This window comes from Hemiscyllium ocellatum, chromosome 11 (genome assembly GCF_020745735.1).
Source record: "Hemiscyllium ocellatum isolate sHemOce1 chromosome 11, sHemOce1.pat.X.cur, whole genome shotgun sequence".
Classification (NCBI taxonomy): Eukaryota; Metazoa; Chordata; class Chondrichthyes; order Orectolobiformes; family Hemiscylliidae; genus Hemiscyllium; species Hemiscyllium ocellatum.
In genome coordinates, this window is record NC_083411.1 from 69,329,643 (window position 1) to 69,342,193 (window position 12,551).

A 12,551-nucleotide genomic window follows, 5' to 3' on the forward strand; every position below is an offset into this window, starting at 1 on the left:
GCTTTCCAGAACAAATTTAAAACTTTTTGACCAAACCTTAGTCAACATTAATAAGGATCTGAGAGTCTGATGTTGCATTGATCTTCTTGTCTTCTCGAAGGCCTGGTTTCAATTCCTACCTCAGGATGTGACGGGTTTAGATATGAATCATGAATGCACTAAACAGGTTGAGAGAGAAAAAAAAATAACCTGCATCAGTGGTGTTGGGAAGAGTCAGTGAATTAGTTTTATTCATAAACTGATTCCTCTCCTCTATTTTAACTTCAATGAGCAAAACATACATCAATCTGTCATGGCATGGAGCTTTTTTTATTTATTCACTCATGGGATGAGGGCGTCACTGCTTGGCCAGCATTTATTGCCCATCACTATTTGCCCAAAGGGCAGTTAGGAGTCAACCACATTGTTTTAGGTCTGGAGTCGCATGTACACCAGACCAGGTAAGGATGGCCGTTTCCTTCCCTAAAGGACATCAGTGAACCAGATGGGTTTTTCTGACAATCAACAATGGATTTATGGCCAATGTTAGACTCTTTATTCCAGATATTTGTTATATTCAAATTTCACCATCTGCTCTGGCAGGAGTTGAAACAGGGACCCCAGAACATTATCGGAGTTTCTGGATTAATAGTCTAGCAATAGCATCACTAGGCCATCGCTTCCCTTGCTAAAAATGCTATTACCGTTTAACTTTGGGCCTCTGCAATAATCCTACATTGGATGGGCATCCAATTTTTTCAGAATAAACCTTGCATCTAGATAACTCAGCCAAGACATCTTAAACAGCTTCTCTAACAATTCAAAAAGCAACATACGACAGCACGCAGAAATAGTAGGAGGGTTGAAAGCTTGTTTTCTTTTTGTTGTGTCAGGTTAGGAGAAGATGATTGGCCAGGTCTCTAGGATAATCTTTGTTAGTCTTCAAATCTTCAACAATGAATTAAAGTGCAAAATGTCCAGTGAGAGAAATAAAGTTCATGCTTGTGGTCAATGACCTGTGTTTCGATGAAAGGTCACGACCTGAAGTGTTAATTTGGTTTCTCTCTCCATTGATGCTGCTAGTCCTGATTAGCATTTCCAACATAGTTTTTATTTCACCCTGAGTGTCTTTACAGTTAAGTATTGGCACAGTTTACACGAACATTGTGACTATTTTATGCAGAGTGCACCTTACTTTATGGGGTGGCACGGTGGTTCAATGGTTAGCACAGCTGCCTCACAGCACCAGGGTCTTAGGTTCGATTCTAGCCTTGGGTGTCTGACATTGTGGAGTTGCACGTTCTGTGTGGATTGCCTCCGGGTGTTCTGGTTTCCTCCCACAGTACAAAGATGTGCAGGTCAGGTGAATTGGCCATGCTAAATTGCCCATAGTGTTAGGTGCATTGGTCAGGGGTAAATATAGGAGAATGGCTCTGGGTGGGTTGCTCTTCGGAGGGCCGGTGTGGACTTGTTGGGCCGAAGGGCCTGTTTCCACACTGTAGGGAATCTAATCGAATCTAATCCAAAAAAAAGCAAAAGCTGATAGAATCTGTTTATAGAGATACCGTTTGGAGGAGAAACATTGTTTACAAGAATCAGAGACAACTCCTATCTTTTTGTTTAATCGTACCATGGAATCTATCATTGATATCTCAAATATGAATCGAGTAATAGTTCAATGAATACCCAAAATTGTCTCATATTCAGTTAATTTAATAGTGAAGTACATTCTCTAGATAGCAAATCTGGCAGTATAAAATATACACAGCAATGGAAAATGGGAAGCCTTCAGAAATGAGATAACAAGAATCCAGAGAAAGTATATTCCTGTCAGGGTGAAAGGGAAGGCTGGTAGGTACAGGGAATGCTGGATGACTAAAGAAAATGAGGGTTTGGTTAAGAAAAAGAAGGAAGCATATGTCAGGTATAGACAGGATAGATTGAGTGAATCCTTGGTAGAGTATAAAGGAAGTAGGAGTATACTTAAGAGGGAAATCAGGAGGGCAAAAAGGGGACATAAGATAGCTATGGCAAATAGAATTAAGGAGAATTCAAAGGTTTTTACAAATATATTAAGGACAAAAGGGTAACTAGGGAGAGAATAGAGTCCCTCAAAGATCAGCAAGGCAGCCTTTGTGTGGAGACACAGAAAATGGGGACGATACTAAATGAATATTTTGCATCAGTATTTACTGTGGAAAAGGATATGGAAGATATAAACTGTAGGGAAATAGATGGTGACATCTTGCAAAATGTCCAGATTACAGAGGAGGAAGTGCTGGATGTCTTGAAACAGTTAAAGGTGGATAAATCCCCAGGACCTGATCAGGTGTACCCGACAACTCTGTGGGAAGCTAGGGAAGTGAGTGCTGGGCCTCTTGCTGAGATATTTGTATCATTGATAGTCACAGGTGAGGTGTCGGAAGACTGGAGGTTGGCAAAAGTGGTGTCACTGTTTAAGAAGGGCGATAAAGACAAGCCAGGGAACTATAGACTGGTAGCCTGACCTCAGTGGTGGACAAGTTGTTGGAAGGAATCCTGAGGGACAGGATGTCCATGTATTTGGAAAGGCAAGGACTGATTAGGGGTAGTCAACATGGCTTTGTGCGTGGGAAATCATGTCTCACAAACTTGAGTTTTTTGAAGAAGTAACAAAGGAGATTGATGAGGGCAGAGCAGTAGATGTGATCTATATGGACTTCAGTAAGGCATTCAACAAGATTCCCCATGGGAGACTAATTAGTAAGGTTAGATCTCATGGAATACAGGGAGAACTAGCCATTTGGATATAGAACTGTCTCAAAGGTAGAAGACAGATGGTGGTGATGGAGGGTTGTTTTTCAGACTGGAGGCCTGTGACCAGTGGAGTGCCACAAGGATCGGTGCTGGGTCCGCTACGTTTTGTCATTTACATAAATGATTTGGATGCGAGCATAAGAGGTACAGTTAGTAAGTTTGCAAATGACAACAAAATTGGAGGTGTAGTGGACAGTGAAGAGGGTTACCTCAGATTACAACAGGATCTGGACCAGATGGACCAACAGGCTGAGAAGTGACAGATGGGGTTTAATTCAGATAAATGCGAGGTGCTGCATTTTGGGAAAACAAATCTTAGCAGGACTTATACACTTAATGGTAAGGTCCAAAGGAGTGTTGCTGAACAAAGAGACCTTGGAGTGCAGGTTCATAGCTCCTTGAAAGTGGAGTCACAGGTAGATAGGATAGTGAAGAAGGTGTTTGGTATGCTTTCCTTTATTGGTCGGAGTATTGAGTACAGGAGTTGGAAGGTCATGTTGCAGCTGTACAGGACATTGGTTAGGCCATTGTTGAAATATCGCATGCAATTCTGTTCTCTTTCCTATCGGAAAGATATTGTGAAACTTGAAAGGGTTCAGAAAAGATTTACAAGGATGTTGCTGGGATTGGAGGATTTGAGCTACAGGGAGAGGCTGAACAGGCTGGGGCTGTTTTCTCTGGAGCGTCGGAGGCTGAGAGGTGACCTTATGGAGGTTTACAAAATTATGAGGGGCATGGATAGGATAAATAGAAAAGTCTTTTCCCTGGGGTCGGGGAGACCAGAACTAGAGGGCATAGGTTTAGGGTGAGAGGGGAAAGATATAAAAGAGACCTAAGGGGCAACTTTTTCACGTAGAGGGTAGTACGTGTATGGAATGAGCTGCCAGAGGATGTGGTGGAGGCTGGTACAATTTCAACATTTAAGAGGCATTTGGGTAGGTATATGAATAGAAAGGGTTTGGAGGGGTGTGGGCCGGGTGCTGGCAGGTGGGACTAGATTGGTTTGGGATATCTGGTCGGCATGGACGGTTGGACGGAAGGGTCTGTTTCCATGCTGTACATCTCTATGACTCTATGACTCAATATAACAAGAACAATGAAAGCTTCTGGTTATGTTGATTAAATGAAGAAAGTTATCCTAGAAATATCTACTATTCTTCAAATCATCACATGGACTCTTCCATGATAAAAACCAAGCCACTTGGCTTCATATCACTAGAATTTCTATCCACTAGAATACTTAAAGATCTGAAAGTTCTATCAACAAAACTCAGAGGAACATCCAGCTAATATACATTACTTTTAAACATGTTTCTGAAATGATTCGCAAACTGCAAAGTCTACTTTGAAGAATAATATTTTGGTCTGCGCCATTGGTTAGATTAGATTACTTACAGTGAGGAAACAGGCCCTTCGGCCCAACAAGTCCACACCGACCCACCCCCATCCATTCCCCCCTTTACCTAACACTACGGGCAACTTAGCATGGCCAATTCACCTGACTGCACATCTTTGTGACTGTGGGAGGAAACCGGAGCACCTGGAGGAAACCCACACAGACACGGGGAGAATGTGCAAACTCCACACAGTCGCCTGAGATGGGAATTGAACCCAGGTCTCTGGCGCTGTGAGGCAGCAGAGCTAACCACTGTGCCACCTTGCCACCCACTAATCTGGTTCTAATCCAACTGTGTCACAGAATCAAATTATCAATGGAGAAAATTTGTTCATGCCAGTGCAACAATGATGAACGTAGATCATCTCCACATTTCCTTCAAGGCGCATAGTTTGTCAAGGAGTGTATTATTATATCAAAACACATTTTGTTACTTCATATTTTACAACCTTAGACTGTCTTAAACAATGGATGACGTGCTATGTGAAATTATACATTCAAGTCTTTCTCAAACGTTTGTAAATAATTTTAGACCTCAATCGTTCAGCACTTTTATCTTTGATCATCGAGTCTTATTGTGGTGTCATAGAACATAGAACAGTGCAGCACAGTATAGACCCTTCAGCCCTCGATGTTGTGCCAACCTAACATCCTACTCTAAGATCAAACTAACCTATATATCTTTCATTATATGATCATCTGTGTGCCTATCCAAGTGTTATTTAAATATCTCTAATGTATTTGACTCTATTACCACTGTTGGCAATGCATTCATCTTTTCAATAACGCTAACACAATAATAAACGGCAAACTTTTGGCTTTTTTTCCTTTCAGAAACAATTTTTTTCATACTTACCTTTCAAATACTAAAGATACAGACCACCAAAATCAATTCTGAGATGAAGGGTATCTATTTCACGCAGGAAACCTGGCACAGCTGAGGGATACTGGTAAACTAAATCAGTGTAGACGGAGATAGTATCGATGGATCATCGATCATGCATAGCGAGACATACTTTCACATAGAAGTATGCTTCACAAAACTAATATTCAGAAGAGGAATACACAATTCATGTATCCTTCCTTCATCTCAGCTCACTGTCCTTGTAACTGTAGTACGTTAGAAGCTCAATGTAGTTCTGGTTGTTGTGTAATATGCGTACGGGGCAGAGCACATTGGTCAATATTTTGTAACATTGTGGCATTCAGCACAAAAGGTAAAGATGACATGCAGAAGGCGCTGCAGCCTGTATACACTTACCTTTCCATGTCCGGTGAGCATGCCGTCAAGCCACTTTTCTTTAATGAACTCAGTCACCTGGTCGTAACTCTCCTTCCTGACAGTTGATTCCAATTGCAAAGCAAAAAAAGGTTTGTTGTGATTTTTGTCATCCTAAGTAAACTTTGGGCTTGATTTACAGTCAATTCAAGTTTTAGGGTGAGTTAAGTCACACTCGATTCAGATATGTCTGTCTCTGAAGTATTCCATTCGGTAAATGGCAAAATTACCAAGTCAAAGACCTTATGATGTTATTCCTGACAGTCCCCCTCCCCGATACCATGATCAGCTTTGCACAGCCTCTTAAACTTGGATGAATTCTTTACAGTGTTGTAACACTGTATCCTCCAGGTGTGGTCTGATCTGGATCTCTGTGATTTGGGAACATGAGCTAACATCTTGATTTGTTTATTGTACACATGTTCAGCACATTAAGACATGGTGAGCAACAAATTACCTTAAAACTTCTTGGCCTATTTCACATTCCTCCATAGGTAAGAACTACTTCAGACACATGCCTGGGATTTTTATTACTACAAGCTGTGTCTCCATACATTCCAGTGCAACAGCCTGCATTGCTACATCCTTTCTGCTTACCTTGAGTCGTTCCTGATGAAGGGCTTATGCACGAAACATTGACACTCCTGCTCCTCAGATGCCGCTTGAGTGGTTGTGCTTTTCCAGCAAAGCACCTTTTGACTCTGATCTCAGCATCTGCAGTCCTCACTTTCAACTAATCCATACAGTTAACTGTGCCTTTATACCTACAAATTTAGCTTTGACAGAAGACGCTCATGTCGTAATTTAACAAGGGCCTTTTGCAGCTCTAAGTGTTGTAATGAAGCAGGCCAAATCCCCCTCAAAATATTTCAAGAAGCAAGCGGAGACCCAAACTTAGATTAGATTAGATTACTTACAGTGTGGAAACAGGCCCTTCGGCCCAACAAGTCCACACCGACCCGCCGAAGTGCAACCCACCTGCACATCTTTGGACTTATTTTAAAGGCACTTCTGAAGTGGGTGTTCGAGGGGTGATGCAGCTGGTCAAACCACTCAACTTTAAGCAAAACAGAACTTATTTAATGGCTACAGTTGAAACACGAACAAAAGAAAACAGAACTTAGAACACCCTTAACTACTGGAAAACTTAACTGACCCAACTATTCTGATACAGTAACATCTCATAACACACCCCTTGGCAAAAAGGCAGGTTCAGACACAGATTCTTACAGGCCCAGGGGGGGACAACATCCAGAGGGAGACTTCAGAGAAAGGCAGAGAGATCCTTTATGAAGCTTACAACTCTTCTGGACTTCAACATCTTGTGACTGCAACAACTGCTGCTACAGCGCCTGCTATTCAAACCTAAATTGGGAGAACTGGCCACTTCTCTTCCATTGTTAAACTGTTAAACTCCCTAGACTCCTCGGCACCTGGGCCTTTACGACCTCTCTTCAAAAAAAAACTAAGGACAAAATAACCTATTTAAAGTGGCAGCATCGACACTGTATATTCCCTCTATGACAGCCCACATCAATTTCAGATATTCTCTGCTGAAAAAGTTGATGAGATTGATCAGGAATGTTCTATACCTTCTGAAACTGTGCCAGCTGTCATTCATTGGGTTATTTTTACTCGAAAATGGCTTGATAATTCTGACAACGGATTCAATTAATTTGGCAATTATTGAGGTCAGGACTAATTTTACCTGCTTCTAGTCTGTCACTTTTAAACTCTTTCTAAACTGCTTCCCTGTAGTACTGTACCTTATTGTTAACATGCTCAAATTCTTCCATCAGCCTAATAGCATTGCAAACCTTCCTCGCCTGTTACTGGCGATGTATTATGGAATGTTTTTATTGACACTGACTCCATGGACCTCAGATGTATACTCACAATGCAAAATTGGCTATTTATCATGCTAATTTATTTCAAGTGTCTCAGGACATATTACCACGTTGAACCTCTCGTATACTTACTGTTACTTCTCCTGGTCTGAGATACCTGGAATTTGTTACAGACGTGCACTCACCCAGTTCCGGTCAATAAGATGGATATTCCCCTGAGACTCCAGCTGTGAATCCTGCTAGTATTAGCCACATTCAGGTCTTCAAAAAGTTTCCTGACAAGCATCTTGACAGGTGTGTTATGACAACATCCTCCGGTGTTGTGACTGATATGTCACTCCAAACCTTAAGGCAATCCAGCGAAAGATATTTACAGCAATAATTCAAATCAAAGCTCAATCGACAGTGAAATCTGAAGCAACACATATTGAAAACGAATGTTCATCATGTTAGTTCTTCAAGTACCTCAATGAATTCAGAGCTATTATCTTAGATTTCCTTTCTTGTTAAGGTTTTACCATCGTCTTTGCTTAGATTTGTAAATGCTTTCAAAAACTGTCAGCAATCGGTATGGGAGATGAAGCTTCTTGCTTGCTCTGTTTGATGTACTGCATACATTCTCTCGGGTGGCTGAGTAGTTGCCTGTTCCGGCAGTGGAGATGTTCCCAAGATTTTCATAATGTGGAAGTCTGCCTGTGACTTCAACACAATTGTAGTAGAGGCAGCAGAATTCCTACCCTCACTCACACTGCTGCCTCAGAGATTTTCACATGGGCGGAGCTTTGAGGTGGCTGAAATGATGTGGGGTCCTGCTGTGTGGGACCAAGATCTGGCTGTGGCACAGTATATGGTTGACATGATCCTGCTCAATGCAGGTCAACAAGAAAGGATATGGAAACACAGGAGCAGGAGGAGGCCATTCAATGCGGTCAAGGCCGACAATTGAACTTGGTACCCTCTTTCCCCTTTTTCACCAGAGTGGACAGAGAAGATGATCTCATAGTACAACAGGACTCTGACCAGATGGGCCAATAGGCCAAGGAGTGGCAGATGGAATTTAATTGAGATGAACATGAAGTGTTGCATTTTGGAAAAGCAAACCAGGGCAGGACTTATACAGGTAGGGCTCTGGGGAGTGTTGCCATACAAAGAGACCTAGGGTTGCTGGTGCATTGCATGTTGAAAGTGGAGTCACAGGGTGACAGTGTGGTGAACAAGGTGTTTGGCATACTTACTTTTATTACTCAGTGCATTGAGTGGAAGAGTTGGGATGTCATGTTGCGGCTGTACAGGACATTGGCGAGGGCACTTTCAGAGTACTGCATTTAATTCCAGTTGCCCTGCAAGTTTACAAAATCGTAAGGGGTGTGTGGATAGAGTGAAAGGACAAGGTCTTTTTCCCAGGGTATGGAGTCCAAAATTTGAAGGTATAGGTTTAGGGTGAGAAGAGAAAGAATTTAAAAAGGAGCTGAAGGATAACTTTTTCATGCAGTGGGTGGTGTGTGTATGGAAAAAGCTGGCAGAGGAAGTGGTGGAGGATAGTACAATTGCAACATTTAAAAGGCATCTGAATGAGCATATGAATAGGAAGGGTTTAGAGGGATATGGGCCAAATGCTAGCAAATGGGACTCAGTCAGGTTGGGATGTCTGGTCAGGCAGACGAATAGGGACAGAAAGGTCTGTTTCCTTGCCGTTTGACTCTATAACTCGATAACTATATTTAATTTGATGCAAAATCATTTAAGGTTTTGGGCTGAACTCTATTCTGTGGCAGAGAATTCTACAGGCTCACCACTGTCTGGCTGAAGACATTTCTCTTTATCTCAACCCTAATTGTCCTACTCTGTATCCTTAAAATGTGACATGGTTCTGAACTCCCCTGCTACAGGAACATACTTTCTGCATTGACAGTTTTAAAATTTATAGATGTCTAAAAGACTCCCCCTTCATTCTACTAAACTCCCATGAATATTGTCCTAACCGATTCAGTGCTGATAATGTGTTGCTGGAAAAGCGCAGCAGGTCAGGCAGCATCCAAGGGGCAGGAGATTCAAGGTTTTGGGCATGAGCTCTTCTTCAGGAATTAGGAAAGTGTGCCAAGCAGGCTAAGATAAAAGGTAGGGAGGAGGGACTTGGGGGCTAAGATAAAAGGCACATCCCAGGTCATCTCCTCTGCCCAGAAGCTCTTCAGCCACGTTCTCAAACAGACTCGCCACCACAGCCACATCTCCTTCCTCAGCACCTGCCTACGGAACCGATTGACCCCGCACGGACTCCGAACTACGTTCAGACCAACAAAATTTGGACCCAACCAGGACAACCAGTACCCACAACAAATCCGAATCACCACCTTCCTAACCTGCAATCTTCTTCCTGACCTCTCCGCCCCCACCACCACTCCGGCCTATCACTCTCACCTTAACCTCCTTCCACCTATCGCATTTCCTACGCCCCTCCTCCAAGTCCTTCCTCCCTACCTTTTATCTAAGCCTGCTTGGCACACTTTCCTCATTCCTGAAGAAGGACTCATGCCCGAAACCTTGATTCTCCTGCTCCTTGGATGCTGCCTGACCTGCTGCGCTTTTCCAGCAACACACTTTCAGCTCTGATCACCAGCATCTGCAGTCCTCACTAACCGATTCAGTCACTTCTTACATCAGTCTAGCTGTCGATAGCCAGAACATCCTTCCTCAGATAAGGAGACCAAAGATACATACAATACTCCAAGTGTCATCTCCCCAACGCCCTCTACTGTTGTTGCAAGATATTCCTGCTGCTATATGCTAATCCTTTTGTTATGATGGTCAAATTACCATGTGGCTTTTTCACCACCTGCTGCACCTACATGCTTACCTTCAGCGACTGGTGTGTACAATGGCAACTAGGTCTCATTGCCCCTCCTCTTTCCCAATTTGTTGCTATTCAGAAAATAATCTGCCCTTCCTGTTTTTGCTACCAAAGTGGATAACTGCACTTTCATCCATACTAAACTTCATTTTGCCCACTTATTCAATGTGAACAGCTGTTGGAAAATGTTTCAACCATTTCACGATCAGAACACCAGTAGACAGGAGGCCAAGAACACTTATATTGCAGTCTCTCTCTGCCTCTGGGGTTACTTAAAGTGCACCTTAAGCAGTCGCAGATTGCAATGGGAAGCAGGCCTGCATCAAGCAGTAGTGGGTCCCTTTAATGGCTAAAGTAGCCACCACGTTGAAGCAGTAAGTCTATCGACTCCACTTTAAGGTGACAACCACCCTGCCCAATAAGGTCCTCCTGTGAAGATGAGCCATTTCAGTCTTCAGGCTTTGTACAGATACCAGAAGCATTTTCTCTTTTGGAATATTGTGTGCAACTCTGGTCTACTTCCTCTTGGAAAGATGTTGTGAGACTTGAAAGGATTCAGAAAAGATTTACAAGGATGTTGCCAGGGTTGGAGGATTTGAGCTTTAGGGAGAGGCTGAATAGGCTCGGGCTGTTTTCCCTGGAGCGTCGGAGACTGAGGTGTAACCTTATAGAGGTTTATAAAATCATGAGGGACATGGATAGGGTAAATAGACAAGGTCTTTTCCCTAGGGTGGGGGAGTCCAGAACAAAAGGGTATAAGTTTAGGTTTAGAGGGGAATGATATAAAAGGGACCTCAAGCCAACTTTTTCATGCAGAAGGTGGTATGTGTAGGGAATGAGCTGCCAGAGGAAGTGGTGGAGGCTGGTACAATTGCAACATTTAAGAGGCATCTGGATGGATACATGAATAGGATGGGTTTGGGCCAAGGGCTGTCAAATGGGACGATTAGGTTAGGCTAACTGATCGGCATGGATGAGTTATAGAACATAGAACATAGAAAAATACAGCGCAGTACAGGCCCTTCAGCCCTCGATGTTGCGCCGATCCAAGCCCACCTAACCTACACTAGCCCACTTTCCTCCATATGCCTATCCAATGCCCGTTTAAATGCCCATAAAGAGGGAGGGTCCACCACTGTTACTGGCAGGTCATTCCATGAACTCATGACTCGCTGAGTAAAGAGTTGAACCGAAGAGCCTGTTTCTGTGCTGTACATCTCTATGACTCTGAATCTAAATGTTGGAAGAAGTTTTTGCCAATTGCAAATGTGTGCAGCCTTACAGGAACACTCTTTAAATTGAACTAATTTGTTTGTTAGTCACCAAGGCAATAGTCAGCATATTTCAAAAATGTGTGCACAGTAAGTTTTGTTAAGTGACTCTTCTTAGCATGTCTCGAAGGATTAGAGAGGGCCTCTATCCACTCTGCCCAGACAAGTACTACTGCACATAGTATATTGACTAGCTTTTCATGATCTTGTGACCTCTAGCTCTGCTATAAGTGCTTTCAATTTAGTTTCTGGCAGCCATTAAATATATTACTTGAAACATGGTGTCAGAAATGTAAAGCTGAGATTGAACGAATTCTCAGAGCTGTAAGAGATCCAGCTACTGTAACCAAACACCAGGGAAGAATTACAACCAGATTGTACAGCCTGGAAGTGACAGGTAATTGAGCATGGCTGTAACTCTTGTCCTTGCTGGTTTCAGTCACAAAATTATAAAATAGTTGCAGAATTGAATCAAAGGACTGGGAAAGTAAAAGTCACAGTGTTATTGTCATAACTGGGGAAAGAGTACTACAAGCTACATTAGAGGTCAGAGAACCATCACTACAGAGAATCTGAAGGCTTTGAAAACATACATTGAGCTCACTATTAACATTATTTATAGGCAGTATGTGTTCAGTTTGATCAGTATCTGATGGGACTAACACATATAGCTGAACTGTGTGAATATGGACACCTGACGGATGATCTCAAAAGACATAGGCTTGTTTTTGGCCTGACCGATCCTGCTGTGAAAGAACATCTGCTGAGTGAGGGGCAATTTACTCTCAGGAAAACTAACAATGTGTGTAGAAGCTCTGACACTGTCCATCACGTGCTAGTGCACTTTAAGAGAACATCAGCTAGAATTTCTTTGCATGTTGCACTTTCAATTTTTCTGTGGGATATTCTGGCTGGAATGAGAATAATACATTGGCATAAAGTAAGAAATGTTTTTCATCATGCCAGCTGAAAGATTAAGGCCAGAGAGAAGATTGTAAATCTTGTGGAAGATGTCACACTAAGGAAAGGAAAGCGTGTCCAGTGTGGAGAAATGTTTCAAATGTGTTCTGCTATAACTTGTGTGTTTAACTGGAAAGAAGTAAAGTAAGCCTCTAAATATAGCTGCTGGAGTAAT